Source organism: Dermacentor albipictus, chromosome 7, assembly GCF_038994185.2.
Source record: "Dermacentor albipictus isolate Rhodes 1998 colony chromosome 7, USDA_Dalb.pri_finalv2, whole genome shotgun sequence".
NCBI classification, from domain to species: domain Eukaryota; kingdom Metazoa; phylum Arthropoda; class Arachnida; order Ixodida; family Ixodidae; genus Dermacentor; species Dermacentor albipictus.
In genome coordinates, this window is record NC_091827.1 from 83825713 (window position 1) to 83842794 (window position 17082).

At 47.3% G+C, this 17082-nt stretch overlaps 1 protein-coding gene and 1 non-coding gene across 4 annotated transcripts in view; both read left to right on the forward strand.

The window, feature by feature from the left end:
• The window catches only part of LOC139048040 (sulfotransferase 1B1-like), a 362107-nt gene that overhangs the window by 154155 nt on the left and 190870 nt on the right, over window positions 1–17082 (forward strand). The window lies entirely within an intron of this gene.
• Window positions 11101–11175, forward strand: TRNAS-GGA (transfer RNA serine (anticodon GGA)). The gene has a single exon. It is a non-coding gene; the product is annotated as a tRNA-Ser (tRNA).

Consider the following 17082-nt stretch of genomic DNA (forward strand, 5'->3'; position numbering starts at 1 on the left):
TCCTACGCAGGATAGGATGGCAAATTGAACAGCAACCAACAACGGAGCCGCTCCCCACAACGTGGAGAGACATTATTAAGACCAAGCCACTCCCCCGGAACATGCAGCCGGGGAGGAACAACGAGAGACGCTCTGCGTGGGCCAAGGCACTGGCTCGACAGCTGGAAGAGGACCCCGAGGTCCTCTACGCGGACGCCTCGCTTCCGAAGCACGGAACCAGAGCAACGGCGGTCATCACCACCATCGATAAACTCGTAACAGGCGCGTCGATACGGACGACGAATACAGCCGAAGCAGAAGTGGCCGTGGCCCTCGCACTCGCACAACCGGGAGTGAGGACCGTGGTCACAGACTCCCAGACCGCCTACGCAAACTACCGCAAGGGGAACATCTCTCCCGCGGCACTAGCGATCCTCACCAAATGCAAATCACCGGAACGGGCCGTTGAGCTCGTGTGGGTCCCGGCTCACTCGCAAGTGGAAGGCAACGCACTCGCCGACCACTATGCCCGAGAACTATCAATCCGGGCCGAGGACGAGCCAGAGCTACCGCACCCCGTGACAAGATACAAAGAAATCACGCAAATGTACAGAAGCGGCAGATGTAGGCTTCCCCGTCCGCATCCGCAACTCAGCCGAATGCAGCAAACAATCGTGCGACGCACGCAAGCGGGGTCGCTAGCGCATCCCGTGCTCTTGCACAAGATGTTTCCAACAGAGCATGACACTTCATGCCCTCTTTGCAGATGGTCAAAAGGCACTCTAGCAGACATCCTTGCAGAGTGCACTAAGCTCAAGAACCTCCCACCATCCCTCCCCCCCTCCCCCCCCCCCCCCTAGCGATGGGAGACCTTGTTGTCCAGCCCCGACCTACCGACCCAGCTCGCGCTGGCGGCTAGGGGCCAGGAACTGCTGGACACATATGGGACCTGAAAAGAAGGTTCCACCCCATCCGGTGCCAGCGCGCACCAACCGTCACTAAGGGCTCAGTACAAAAGTTGATTCTCTCTCTCTCTCTCTCGATGCAATGTTCCGTTTCGTGCTTCAAAACTCACCTTCGATATCGCTATTTCGTCCTTTGTTTTTTATTGTTGTTCTACCGATTGAGCTACCGCGGTGCCGTTTCCCCATCCACTTTCTTGGGTATTTATGTTTCTTAGTAAAACCCTGGGAGTGTTAGCTGGCGCCACCACTCGCACACATTGGCGGCGGATGTGGAACATCCATTCTGCCGCAGGCGTCGCGAGAACGTGATCCTTTTGGGTGAAGGCAATCGCTCAATAAACCCACTCATGCTACCAGAGGACGTCAATGTTGCCGGATTCGAGACCCTCGTTTTGTACTAAACGAGAAGATAGGGGGTTAACCGAGGCTCCCTGTTTTTTATTTAACTTGTAGAGCATCGCACGCGAAATGCGAAGGTTGTGGGATCGTTCCCCACCTGCGGCAAGTTGTTTTTTCGTCCACTTTCATTTCTATTCATTTATCGTTTCTTTAATTCATTTATTAGGCACAAGTAATTTCTTCTATGTTGTCCTTAGTGTCAGGGTTTGTTGGCATCTTACGATATGCCTAATAAAAATCGGGCCCTCGGTTAACCCCCTTTCTTCTCATTTAGTGGAACAGTTCTTACTCTTCTCTATCGATGATCGTAATGTTCGTGTGAAAATATCACAGACGCTGTCCCTTTCTGATTAACGTACATTTCTGAGGAATACTCATTAAGCCTTCCACTGTCGTTCTGTTCACAGCGCTATATTGTTGCACAAAGTAAGTGTGTGTCCGTTAGTTTAATTTTGTTCTTTATTTAACATTATATGGCGCAATCAACTGAACGTTTCCTGCAGGTGGGAAAAAGAGCCCACTAAGCACCGACATTCTCTTTTTCTCATTTGGCCTTACATTTGTGCTTGCGTAAGCCTATTACCGTGAATCTCTAGTTCGAGGAAGCTTAGAGCGTGCAAAAAGGATCTGCAGCACTGGGTCGTGCATTTATTTCTTTATTTTTTTTTGCTGCTATGCACCGCGCACGGGTATGTGCGCAACCGCGCAGATGATGTGCAACAAGATGATGTGCAACAGAAGTGCGCCACTACGCAGATCGCGGCCTGCCGTTGCAGCAGAGATGCTGGTTGACGGATTTCGCAACGAGCTTTTGCTGCGCCACCGCCGCCGCAAGGAATGCCGCATAAAGTGACGCTTAGCGGGCTTGAAGGGCTGCGATGTTAAAGCGTGCTGTGTTTGTACCGCGATAAGGGCCTGCTTTGCGCTAGAGGTGAAACGGCAGAGTTGCGTGAGAATAAAGAGAGGTTCGACAGCAGTGGCGTTTAGCGCACCACCTAAATTCACCCCAAAATTTCATGAAACAAAAATTAAAGGAATCCGCAGTGGTATTGTCCTCGGCATTCCCCGTCAATGATGCCTCTAACGCCACGCGGTGGTGTACAGGGGAGAAGCGGGGAGGACCGCTGTCTTTCTGATGTGTGGTGCGGTCTAGAGTAAACTGCATATTAGTGATATTAGTATACGGTTGATGCTCGTGCGTTTTGGTTGAAGAGTAGCGAGGGTGTATACGGTACCGGCGCTGATTGCCATTTGATTAGAACAAACTTCGATTGAATGTCAAAAGGCCAACCTGGGCGCGCGCACGCGTAGCCGAAAAAATCTGTGAGCAAATCTTTTTCGTATTCGAGAAAGGTAATCGAGTGGTCCTTTATTACCTCCATGTTAGCTACTCTGTAATTTAGTATATGCTTAGGAGTAGAGCAACGTGAGAATTGTCGATTTTGCATTGTTGCATGAAGGTGGCTATGATCGCTGAACCCATCTTGACATGAAATAAGACCAACTCCTTCCGGGAAGACGTTAAAATGAGATCCAGAATGTTATTGCCGCATGTAGGTTGGTTAACAAGTCAGACAAAGGGAAAAGTCGAGTGCGAGTTGAAGGAATTCATTAGAAGTGCCTGATCCGCAAGTCACGTTAGTCCAGTCGATAAGGAGAAAATTGAAATCTCCAAAAAAAAATATCTTATTTCGGGTATTTAGTTGTAACATCCATTATATTGTCATGAAGCCCTTGATTAAATTACATTGGAGAATCGCGCAGGCGATAACAGATGCCAACAGCGGTGTTGGATGAGCAGGACGTAAATGCAACCCATAGAATCTCAAGTATCAAATAAAAAAAATTGACATGCTTACTAACGGCAATAAAAACATCATCCCTTTTACGAATCCTGTCTTTTCTGTATAATTAGTTATCGGCATCATAAACACCAGGCTGTAACCACGTTTCTGAAAGCGAAAGAACGTCGCAGAAGCTATTATATACATAGGTACGAACAAAGCTGGGTGCGTTTGGGCGAAAAGCTGGGTATCTACGTTAGCTATCGAGAAGATTGTATTACTATTTCAGAAGTGGGATCATAAGAGTAAACAAGGTTAAATGTTGTCAATGCGCAGCTAGTCAACATTGTTTCTTCTGGCTAACTGCGTCTGTGATGAAAAATGCTTCCGTACGGAGAACTGTAAGCCTTTGAATCTTTTGGCCTGTTCTCAAATATGTTGCTTGTCTTTGCAGAACACAAGTTTCACGATAATATGCCGAGACATTTCAGTGCGGTATTGACCAAGCCTATGGTCGCATTCGATTTGGGTTGGTTGAAGAGATATGCTGAGCACTTGGGAACACAGATCGACCACTTTTTTACAGCGAAGCTGTATATAGTTAGGGTTTCATGCTTTTCTATTCTCCGTTAACAAAAACTATCATCATCAATGGCTCGTACCCCCGTAAGCAGGCAAAAAATTCAATAGCTCGTATCCCCGTAAGGCAGATGCTACAAGCACTCAGCAAGGAGAAGCGAACAGTGCTTAAATTCTTTCCAATCACGAATACAACATAAGGAACAACATTTCGAAAACTGTCATCATTAGTGGCTCAAATCCCCCTAAGCAGGCAAAAAATGCAATGACTCATAGTCCGGTAAGGTTCATGGCTACTCACTTTGCGTGAATTAGCTGCGATGACACTATCCCTGTTGTCGTTGTCGGTGATTTTATTGCGGATGATGTCGGTGCCGAAAAGGGAGCGGTTTACGCGTTCCGTGTCATAGACCCTTGCGATGCCACACCGATCCGGCCCAACCCAGCGGCGTACGTGCGTGGATTTGACATTGTTAAAGAATGTGATTGTATTGGTAAAGATTGGATCCGCTTTGTAGACGATCATAACGAAGAAGACGGGACAGGCGCGTCTTCTTCCTGGTGATCGTCTAGAAAGCCCATCCAATCTTTCCAAATACAATGAACCGACTTGCCCAACAACGCATTCTCCTAAATGTGATTGCAGTTGCGAGTGAAACAATGACCACCGATGAAGACATTAAATGAGTGTGCGTAGCTTTCCTCACGATGACCACCTATCAAGACAATAAATGAGTTCGTACGCTTGGTCAAAATGATGTCACCTCCTTCTGTGCTAAAGAGCTTCGCTGATCCTCCACTATCACAGAGTGGAATGGCTCATAATTTTTTGTCTACTGATACCCAAGTTTCATGTTGATCATCCGGTACGCTAAAGAAGATCACATTCGATCGTCTCAGTCGGTTTTCAGCATCTTAGCGTCTTAGTTCTATTCGCCTGATTTGTTCCCTTAGGGCACCCGAAGTACCAGCGGTCGGTTCGCATGCTGCATGCACCTGTTTTCTCATTTCCACTGCTTCCACTCCAACAGCAGCTATTCTCGAGGACAGTTGTTTCAGCTCAACATCAACCGGCGCCTGCCAGTTCTTGAGCGCACGTATGTCGTTGCGTATTTGGCCTTGGCCTAATTCTATCCCTCGAATAGTAGCGAGAACTGCTGCTAATACGTCGTTGTTAGAGGGACGTTAGGCTGCGGAGCACGAGGTCGTGGGATTGAAGCCCGGCCACGGCGGCCACATTTCGATGAGGGCGAAATGCGAAAACACCCCGTGTACTTAGGTTTAGGTGCACGTTAAAGAACCCCAGGTGGTCAAAATTTCCGCAGTCCCCCACTACGGCGTGCCTTATAATCAGAAAGTGGTTTTGGCATGTAAAACCCCATAATATAATTAAATTTTTTCTTAGAGGGACCTGGATTTTGTTCGATGTCGCTGGAAAGAATTAAGCAGGCTTGCAAGGCAAAGGGCAACTCTACGTTTGAGTGGAGCAAACATGTTCAACACATTCGCGATTTTCGCGATGGCCTTCACGCAAATGCTTACGTTGAAGTAACCAACCTGGCGTAGTACGATGCACAAATGCGCCATACCGTGTGCGGTGTCTTGCTCTCTTCAAAAATATTCCAAAATATTGCATAAATTCTTTTGTCCTAGATCTTTATGCGCATTTCTGTTTGAGGAATGAGTGTGCAAAATTTGATTTCGGATTATTCATTTAGAAGAAGTGATCTAGATTTGTGTAACATGAGTTGGAGCAAAATTGTGTTTAGGAACAACATAAACAAGTGTTAAAGATGTCGAAAACAACACTTAGAAGCCATGGAGACCTTGTGGCCGTTTTCTGGAGCTTTTAGAGGAATGAGAAATGCTCAAGTACAAAAATACCCTTTAATGCTAGAGAAAGCGCAAAATGAAAATATATTTTTGAATAATATTTATATGAATAAAATATTACTGCTTTTCGGAATCGGTGCATCGGGGTTTCGGCCTCGCAGTACGAGAGTGTGGGTTGGAAAACTCGTTTTAACTCTTGAACTAATGTTGATAGGAAGATCATTTCTTTTGCAGCATGTTGCAGAATGCTTGGACATACACAAAATGTAAAGAAAAAGCAGAAAAGTAAGTTTTCTGCAAGAAAATTCACTTTTGAATGTGGCCTCTCACTTAAGCGGGCTTTTATTGCTTTAAAGCAGTGATCGATATAGTTGACAATTCCGTTCTGAGATAACCAGTGCAAGCTTAACATCGGTCAGCCGACGAACTAATCGCCGCAGTGACACACTGACCATGGCTTTCTCGTAACGGCAGCCGCGTTGCAATGGAAGCGGTGCGTAAAAATTGTCGAGTGCATTGTACAGGTTCAAGCAGTATTGACAGCGGGGCGAGTTGATCAACGTTCGTTTTCGAAACAGCGTAAGGAGGACGCGGGAGGAAGCACTTAAAGGACCGGCACTGATTGACTGCTTTCCTTTCACAAGTACGTTTGTCCACCCAGTAACGCCTTGTGGAACCCCAAGCCATGCTTTACAGCCAGGCCACCAGCACGATTCTTCGTATCGCATCGATTCCCAGTCTCATTTTGACCTGTCTGCGTGATTTTGTACAACAGCCTTATTGACATCTTTACAACAGCAATATTTACGATGCTTGATAATTACTTTATTTTATATAATCGCATGTCAGGGACTAAACGGTCGGTTTCTCAAGGAGACTCTAAACAAAAACGCACTTCGTTTTATTTACGTAGCATTATCGATGCCTTTTCATTTTTTATAAGAACTTGGCTCATTATATATAGGACACCCTGTGTTTGTTTAGACTATCCTAAACAATGGATTTTACACTGTCCGAAATTCAGTTGCGGCTGGCTTGTGAGTCGACACGCGTTGATGACGCAATGACGCACTGTACCGTGCCGTCTCAAATGAATTCGACGCGCCGAAGCCAGTACGTTCGTGCGAACTCGGTCAAGCTGTGCGGTGCCCTCGTCCCTCGAGGAACTGTGTGTTGTGTTTATACCGACGTTTAACTGCTCGCAATAGACTTTCTGATGAGCTTCAATCGAAACGCGCCCAGTTTTCGCAAGGGCCGCCACGTTGGCACAGTGGCTATGGGGTTACGCTGGCAAGTTCCAGGTGGCGGCTTCGACGTCCTGCCGCAGCGGGCCGCATTTCGATGTGAGCCGAATGCGAAGACGCTCGCGTGCTTAGGTTTGGGTGCGCGTTAAAGGTCCCCTGGGCGCTCGAAATCAACGCGGCTCTCGTAACGAACGGATGTGCAGGTTCGAGACGCCAAACCGCACGGGAAGCCTCCGTCGGAAAGGCCCGCGTCACTTGTTTGCAGCTTTAGGCGAAGCTGGTTTTCTGTGGAGAGGAAGCCTGTCCTGTCGACGATGACGGTGCACAAATGTCGCTTCGCGATTCGCGGGTGCCAAAGTGCGACGTTTGTCACTGCGGAATGAAAACATTTCTCAATAAGCAAGAAACTAAAATGAAAGGCGACGTACCGTTCGCCGTTTCCGGCAACGTGCCACTCAGGCTCATGACCTTGAATCTTGAGGGCGCAGTGGAGCGAGCTGTCTGAACCCTCCGGCATCACTCCCCCGCAGTCGCTGACATATGAGGCTGATCTAATGAGTAATTTGCGAGGAGGAACTTTCGTTCATGACAGCGGGCGGAACACCTGAAGCGGAATTGGGATGCAATCCCTAGCCGGTCACTTTCGCTGTCTCTTCTTTACTTTGATTCGCAGCTGCGTCTTCGCCTTAGTCACGTAGTGCTGTTCCGATGAAAAGTGGTTTCGTAGAATAAGTATACCGTAATATATCTTTCTTTTTGAGGAAGGAGAGTGAACAAAAAATATCACCTTGTACAGATATCGAAATTCCGTCACATCAACTGCATTATTTCTAGAGGAAGACACATGATTACAAGACAGAATAGACTTCTGTTAGCTAATCAGCAAAGATTTACTAATCAACTTTCCAGCTCTTCACTTTAGAGCATACGTACTACATCCCAATTAGCGGCATTGGAGCCTAGTAGTGTCGCAGTGATATACATGCAGCAGAAATGCTTTCCGCAGGACTGGTTTTAGTAGAGAGTTAGTAGTAGGAGGATCTTTCTGTATACTTCAAGGAACCAGATGGTAGCATATCTACGTGGCTTAATGGAAGTTGACGTGTGCACATGCTGTACGGGAGGTGGCCGCTCGCGTGTATACGCCAGGACTGCAACAGCCATGGTCAGCAAAGGCCGGAAAGGCCAGAAAGGACCCTGTTTTGCCCAACGCATTGTATATGTGCGCTACGCTGAACTTGATGCCTCTTAAGTTCTGATTTGTGTGCGGGAAACTCGGCGCACAGCCTGTAGTAGCTTTTTTTTTAAACGCTGGAGCGAGTTTTCCCCAGTGGAGGATAGTTGAACAAATTGCCAAATAAATAATTGCCGTAGTAAATTTGCTGTAGCCCGAAGAAAATTTCGTTGTTGCGCTTTTGTAGATATGTGACCTCCATGACCCGAACTAAAGGTGAAAAGGTTCTTACTATTTTCGTCGATGTGAAAATGTGCTTGGTGTAGGTTCACGGTTTCCAAATCCACGCCCCAGCTAAGGTTGTCTCCGAGTGACGGAAACAGGTCTCGAAGGCCACAGGTTTCTCTGTCTGCATGCGGCAAACGCGATTGCGGGAGCCGGAAACACGTCGCGCGGAGGCCAGGTTCTTTTTTTTTTTCTGACACCACCTATTATATATGGTTAATCAACTGCGAGATTTGGCTGGCACGTGTGTGTTGTCAGTCGACGATCCCATTCTCGCGAAATATTTGTGTCTCTAAATTAGAGACTTCCTTTTAACCTGCTATTTATTTAACCTGACGCGTGTACCGTACACTGTAAACAGGTTTGACCCTTTTAGGGAGTTTTGGCCTCGTTGCATAACTCAAGCCCTTAAGGGAGGACAAGATCCTCCCTTCGAACGGAGTTTTTTTTTCACCTCCTTGTGTTTGGTGGTTTTATGGGGAATTATGGGAGTTTTTGAATTCTCCTTTAAACACCAACCCCTGAGCGGTTGCAGGAGTCTTTATGGGGAACGTTGGGAGTTTTTCATTCCTCTTTTGGACACCAGCACTATGGAACTTTTTATAAGGAGCTTTGGGAGCTTTTACAAGTTGACATGGGTATTTTATTTTGCTGCTTATGGGAATTTATAGGAGAAACGATGGGAGTCCTTACGTACATTTTCGGAAACGTTTGGCTTCTTAAGGGAGTGTTGAAGGAGACCTTTGGGAAATTATTTTGCCTCCTTGTAGGAGTGCTTAGGTGTAAACATGGGAGCAACTGTTCCCATATTTTGGGAGCTTTGCTTAAGGGAGCAATTATGGTTAATTTTGAGAGTTGAATTTTTGCTTTTTATGGGAATATATAAGAGAATGTTTGGGAGTTAATTTTTACAGCTTTAGGGAGCTGTTTTATTAAGGGAGTTTTAAACAGATGTTTTGGGAGTGCATTTTAGCTCTTTATTAGAGCTTTTACAGGTAGGTCGGGAGTTTATTATGCACCTTTTGGGAATTTTACGAGGTTGAAGGGAGTTTTTTGTGTGTTTAGTAGATTGTGTCTAACGAGGTGCAAAAATTATGACAAAGCAATAAAATGTCTGGAAATTTATTACAGTTCCAGAATCAAATGTGCCAGCATGATATTACAATCAATGACTATTAGCATAATGCACAATCAATCATGCATGCCCTCCAACAAAGAGTGCATTTTCTGGATGGAAACTGAGTGAATCAAGTGACATGTGGCTCATATGTAATTGCACGTAAACTTTATGGCTGATAGCACTAAGGGCAAATAGTAGTAGTATAAACTTTATTTCTTTTAGTCGTTTGGGCGGTCGGTGCGTCCCTCAGTCCAGGGCTCCACTGGTCTCTGTGGTTTGCTGGGTTTGATCAAGAAGAGCTCTCTGGCTCTCTGCATCTTCACTAGCAAGCCAAACATTCCATTGTCTGTTACTTGGCACTTGCGTCGTAAGGGGCGAATTGGAATTTGGAGACTGTAGTTTATACATTCATGTTACGTGGGCAAGAGTTGGCAGCTCCCCGCACCAAGAACACATACTTTCATAGAATGCAGAGTGTATCTTACTGAGTATTTGTAGGCGTAGATATGTGTTAGTCTGTACACAGCACTAATCCCTGGCCTGTTCTCCCATAAGGTTGGGGTGCGGACGCCTGTATTTTTGTCTCTCTTTTGCCTGGTTTTCGAAGGTGTCACGTGGGTCAATGGGGGGTTCCTTGAAAGGACCGACTAGTGCTTGGATGCTTATTGCCCGAGCAGTCGGTCTGCCCTCTCATTTCCCTCGAGTCCAGAATGCGCCGGGCACCAAATTACCACCTGGTGCAATTCTGTGAGTTTTGCGTGGGACGGTACCCGTCATTAACGAACAGCATGCTGCCTTAGAGGTACACCATAGCCAATGCAGATGGTTTCTTTTGGGAGCTCTGCCATCCAGAGCTCAGAATATGCACATCAAACTTAGGCTACCCACTACATGGCCTGCCCAGCTCCACTTATTTTACTTAATGACAATTAGAATATCGGCTGTCCTCGTTTTCTCTCTAATCCATACCGCTATCTTCCCGTCTCTTAACGTTCAGAATATGCACGTCAAACTTAGGCTGTCCAGAGAGCCCACGATGCGGCCGTTAGGCTCGGCCTAACAGTCCCCACGTGAGAGCAGCCCGCAGCTCTGCCCTAGGGCAAAGCTTCTCAGGACCTTGTCATTAAAGTTCTTTGTCTGTCTGTCTGTCTGCACCTCGAAAGGCCAGTGCTATGGCTGCTGCATCCATGGTACAGGCTGAAGGGTTACGAATGGAGGTTGTTATCACTGTGAACCGATTGAAGGCCACTATTGTGAATTTGTCTGCTGCCACTTTACACGCATTTGTGTAGTATATGTCTGGATTTCTTTCATACTTCTTTAGTAAAGCCTTTGATTGCGCTTTCCTGCTTTGGTGGTGTTCCGTGCTCATATTCTTTGGGATTGGTGAAACTAGAATTTTCTCTCTTGTTTGTCTGGGTAGCGAAACTGTTTGTTCCCAGCCATACTGCGCTCTCAGGGCCACCTTTTGCAATAGGGCCTTTCCTTGTTTTGTCGAATTCAGACGTTCTGTCTGAGGCGTGACCACTGCTGTGGCATGTTCTTCATATGTGTTGTGAATACCAAGAGCCTCCAGATTTTTGGCACTTGTGTTTTTGGGAGCCCTAGCTGCCCTGATGATGGAGCTCACTTTAGACATGTTCTGCAGACTTTAGTTCTGCTGAACTACTACGTCAAACACTTGTCTTTGCTTCGTGTGTTGTCGACAAATTCGACTTCGCCCTGCCATCTGCTAGCCGCCTGGTTAGCTCAGATGGTAGAGCGGCTGCCCCGGAAAGGCGGTGGTCCCGGGTTCGAGTCCCGGACCAGGACGATTTTCTTCAACTCTGAGGCTTTTCAGGAACCCGTATGGGCTTCCTTTGTAGCAATTGCTATGAACGGGTGGATGTCTAATTTTCCCTTTATTAATTAAGAAAAAGAAATTGTATGCTGTAACTGCCTGAAATTTATTTCTAATGCACAAACTTCTGTGCATAGACAATTTGGTACAAGAAAGTGCTGGTACAGATTTCCCAGTGAAAATGCATGCATGCAGTTTTAAGCTTATTTCACAAAACTGATAAAATGAACATAATTGTGTGCACACACTGCATGCCTCCATTTAACACAGAAACAGGCTAGCTGTTTGCATTGTTCATGCTGCATAACAGTAATTTGCCGCCTTAGAAATAATGTTGCTGTGGCACAAATCGCTGTCACAACCTATATCGACACTTAGGGAATGGTTATCAAACACACCTCATGACGAAAATACAACACTCTTTGACCCGCCGTGGTTGCTATGTGTCCTTGGCGTTGTGCTTAGTATTAAGCACGAGGTCGCAGGATCAAATCCTGGCCACGGCGGCCGCATTTCGATGCGGTGGCGTGCAAGAACGCCCGCGTGCCGTGGCTGTGCACGGTAAAGAACCCCAGGAGATCAATATTAATCCGAAGTCGATCCCAACTGCATGCGGCGTGCCTCGTAATCAGATCGTGGTTCCGGCACGTAAAACGGGAGAAATTGAAAGAAACAAAACAATGTCTCTTTTTCGTGCGGCACTAGCTCCTTGAGTTTTCTTCAGCGGACCGACGGGTCTCAACACCGCAACATAAAAGGTGTGAGCATTATGTGCATTACGCAATGGGTCCGCGCCGTACTCACCACCGCAGCTGAATATATAAGGCCGCGTGAAACATGAGGCAACTGGGCAAGCGGTAATCCGAAACGCGCCGTTTCCAAAGCAGCCCACACCGTACGCGCTCCGATTTTGTGAGGACTGTGGGCGAGGTTTCACTAGCCGCTTTCATATCGTGGCGCAGTAGGGAATGCCCGAGCACGGCCGCGCGAACCACAAAAGTGTATTGTAGTACACAGATCACAAGGCGATGGCTACGCGGTGGCCGATCACCGCCGTGCTGCGCAGGGGGCAGGTATTCTTGTGAGGTTCCACATATTACACGCAACACTCTCCGACGGCCGCCGTAATTCTCTCGTAAGAACGCATATAGACACACGCGCAGAACTACGAAGCTAGAGCAAAACAGGTGCCGTCACCGGCGCCGACGACAGTGGCGCTTCGAGGGCTTTGCCTTCAGTATCACTTTTAGTTGATGGGAAAACAAACAGAAGCGACGACATTCTACGGCCGAAGCCGTCGAAGTCTTGCATGGTCGCGCTTCCGAAGTCAGGTCGTAAGGTCGACCGGTGGTTCTGGCAGCGCGACAGGACATTGTGATCAACGAGACGAACAAATCGTCTTTTATATCGCCCTAAATAAGCTGGCTTGCACTCTGGAAATGTATAAATTTGCAGAATTAAGAGAAAGAAAAGCAACCACTTGGACAATATATCTCTCCTTTCTCGTCTCCTTCTCACACATGTGTATACTAAAATAAAATAACGCATAAAATAAGAAACAGAGAACTCCGTTTACGCTAAAGGGAGGTCTCTATCTTCGAAACTCCCTCTTAATAAGGATGTAGAATTGAGGTTCTTTCTCCTTCTTTCACCCCCATTTTGCGAGGGAGCGAAATGGAGGACGCTGAACATTTCTGCACCACTGTAAGGGAGCACGGTTTTCAGGCACGTTGTCTCAAGGGAGGTGACATCCCTTAATATGCCCTTTTCGGCTCATTTGCGTTTACAGTGTAGGTGACAGACGGGCACATCTTGCGGCGAGTTTTCTTTCTGTACGGCATCGCTTTAGAAGCGCTTTTGTTTTCATTTTGCACGAATGTTGTTCCCGAAGGAGTGTAATCGGAGCCACTATGCGCCGACGATCATGCCGTTGTCGACGCCTTTACGCTAGCAATCACGTAGCACGAAGTGCACAATATTGCCGTGCCCGTCGTGGGTTGCGCTCTGCGTGGACTCAGTTTCGCGAGGTGCCGCCACTGGCGCTGATGCTTTATAGGTGCCAGCATACGAAGAGAGTGCATGCAGGCAGGCACACTGTGGCCTGATGCGGGCCACGTCACTGGTATTGCATCGATGGCAGCACGTTTGCGGATGCGGTACGACTTTAGCATAAGAAGGGGTGTTATTAGCCTGTTCGTGTATACACTCGTAATAATTTACGGAATAGTGGTCTAACAGAGACGTAGACATGAGCAGCGCGTTGGTGGCGCCGTCTTGTGGCGCAGAGTTTAAACCGGAAAGGGCACAGCGCTGTTATTGCAATGAGAAAGCGTCCTGATCGTTGTGGTCGTTAGTATGCAGCTCACTCTCTCTTTTAAGTTCCTTCGATGAGAGCATCCATCTAACAACAACGACGACGACGACGAACTTGTGGCGCTTTGTTTTGCCACAACGCTTGAGATGTTGCGGCCACCATTGCAAATGCCATCCATGGCTCCGACAACCCTGCATTCCGTAAAGGATACTGCATTTGAGAACCACCTAAACGCCGTAATTTACGGAATGCCGGATACGTATAATTAAATAGCAACGCCAAATTAGCCTTCAGTATGTTCGTTTGAAACTCTATGAATCGGCGAACGCTGTGCGTGTTAGGTATTGCCCTTGCTTTGTTTATAAAAATTCTCCTTCGATAAAGATCAGGGCACGATTGGATTCACTAAGCTTCTTTTTTTTTTCCTAAGAGCTTTCTTTTTTCCTAAGAGCACCAGTTTTGGCTTGCAGTTGCAGTATTGGCCTTCTGCATACCGGTCCCGGAATCGTATGCACAAAGAGCTCTTTAAATAAATTCTGGCCTTTTGCATGCCAAAGCCACGATCTCATTGTGAAGCACACCGATCAATTCAGATCACTATAGGGGCTCTTTAACGTTCGCCTAGATCTAAGTACATGAGCCACACAAGTTCGCTTTTAGGCTTTGAGTGTTCGCGTGGCAAAGCCACGTTGCGATTATGGGGCACGCCGTAGTGGGGGACTCCACAATAATTTAGACCACCAGGGTATCTTTACCGTGCCCCCAATGCACGGGACACGGGCCTGTTTGCATTTCGCCCCCATCGAGATGCGGCCGCCGCGGCCGGGATTTGATCCCGTCACCTCCTGCTTAGCAGCGCAACACCAAAGCCACTATACGCCACCACAGCGGGTGCAAGAACGAACTCCAAGCACTCTTGATGCTCTACATAATAACAGCGGTGGTTGCCGCGCACACACGAGCATACTCGTGAGGCGGAAAAAAAATAACCGACAAGAAAACCAACAGAACGCAAATTGATTGCAAAATACAGAATTAGCAGCCTTGTAGCACAGTTTCTAAGCACTAATACCTTTTCTTTTTTCATTCATAACTGAGCCAGTGTAAGGAACAGTTTCGCATGAATGTGGTAATCGAACTATATTCAAGTGCGAACGCAGCCACTGCAAAAAGCCTCTCTAGTATCCACAGCGTTGCACCTGGTGTCTGAAACGGAGTATAGTTATTGACAGCACTCTAAGATGCTGAAATATTGATAAACACAATTGTTTTATTTTTGGAGTCGTTAGACAAGCGCAAGAAGTAAATAAAAATCATTCACGCAGAAACTCCGCAGGGAGTTCCCTAAGTATCCGTAAGCATTGTGCCACTTGCCCATATCCCTGCCGCCCGGTGTCATTATCAGTGTTATGAAACTCGATCCGGCCAGTATAAAGCTTATCAACCCTTAGCAATCGTTGTGAACCTTACCGGACTATATCCGACCCTTATCAGCCTTTATCGGTTGTTATCAACCTTATCGGACTTGATCTGACCCTTATCGACCTTACCGGACTTGATCCGACCCTTATCAACCGTTCGGTAAAGAACCCCAGGTAGTACAAATTTCCGGAGTCCCCCCAGTATGGCGTGCCTCAATATCAGATAGTGGTTTTGGCACATAAAACCCCATAATTTATTTTTTTTGAACCGTTATCAGTGCTTGTTAACGTTATCAGAATTGAGTCGACCATTATAAGCCCTTATCGCTATTCAACACCCTATCCATCGGCAGCGAACCATTATCAACCGTAATTACACCGATATAACCCATAATCACTCCTTATACTTTTGAAATCATTCACTCATTATCAACCTGTGTTGCCTGACGTGAAGCGCATGAGCCCTCATAGATCGGTGGCATTTCGGTCGGCGAAGGAAGGCCCCCAACGAAAGGCAGATATCGCGACCACTGAAACGCGACGGAGATATGGTGTGTCTGGCATGAAATTTTCGCAAAATCGGAATGTTCCTGATAGACACGGCTTTTATTCTACCATCACCAAATCTTTCAATAACGCCTTTAGTGAAACTGTTGTTTTAGACATTATTTTCTCTACAGTGATTCGTCTTACGTGACGGACAGGCGTCCTCGTTGAGTAAGCATAAAAAATTCGCCGATAGTTACGCTTCTTGGTAATGCGATGTTTGAGCGCAGCTGCTGCCTTTTCGCAACAGGCAACCGCATACAGAACACGCGGTGCGGAACGGAAGTGGTTCGGATTGCGCAGCACACACCGCGATCCGCCGCTATCGAGCCGGCGCTCCGCTGACGCATCATTGCGCCATCTTATAGTGTGTGACTGCCGCGGAGAGGGGAGGGGGAGATTAGCAATTGTGATTTGATGCTTCTTCTGAGGTGGGATGAGGAAACGGGTGGAGAACAGGGCTATTGAGTATAGGTCACACACTCATTCACCCACAGACAGACCTCAATGTGGCCGCACAAGGTTGGGGTGGGAATTGGAAGGGTACGAAACGCTATAACTGTCTTTCGAGTCACCGCAATGGCACTGCGCCACGTAAGGGGAGGTGTAGGGCAAGAATGGAGGCAGGAGGATAGCCAGGCGCAAGCGCTGCCAGAGGCAAAAAATGCCACTCTGGAACGCGCCCCGCAGACGGGGAAGCGAGAGAGACGGCTGAGAGCCGTACACGCACGCGACGCGGAGATGGAGCGGAGAGCCGTGGACCACAGTCGAGGCGGGAAGGAGCGCCCGACGCCGGCACCGCGGTAGTGCCGCAACAGTGGGAGAAGGGACGGCGAGGCTGGAGTGGACGGTAGTGGCGAGAGTCGCCGGGACGGCTCTGCGCGGCGGAAAGGGGCGAGAGAATAGGCGAGATCACGTATTACGGCCAAGGTCGATTCAAATAGGTCGCGAAGCTTCGGGCGAAAAGCGGTTCAGTACAGATAGTCACCGACATCAGCATGGGGGGTTATGGGAGCAGTGATTGAAGCGCGACTATGTTTGGAGGGAACAAACATTGGGAAAGAAAAACTAGTGTTTTAATTCAAATGAGACACAGTTAGATTCATTCAACGAAAATAAAATTCCTATTCAATTTTATATAATCGTGATGAGTTAAGAAAATACGTTTAATTTTATTATTATTAATAAATGCATTTATTTTCAGCGCCCATCGCTACAGGGGGCGTTGACGCCACTATCACTCGCAATGCAATGCACGTCTTGAAACGGGCAGAAAGGCGCACTCGTAAAGTTCACCTGTTGAAATACGCCCCCCTCACAGTTCGTGCTTTCTTGCTTGTCGAAGTTTGAATGTGGTGACGCGGGTAGCTTCATCGCTTCTTAATCTGTTCAGTCAAAAGTAGTGAGTTACGACCACCAGATAATTGTGTAGTTGTTTTCTGCGACTGCGCTGACCGACGAGCTTGGCATCCGACAATAGGATCAGCACGCTACACCTAGAGCTTTCGTCGGCTTCCAAAGAAAGTATGTTCTGTGCAGGGATGCGATTTCGACAACCGTACGGCTGGCCTTTTCCTGCATCGCTTTCCACGCTGAAAG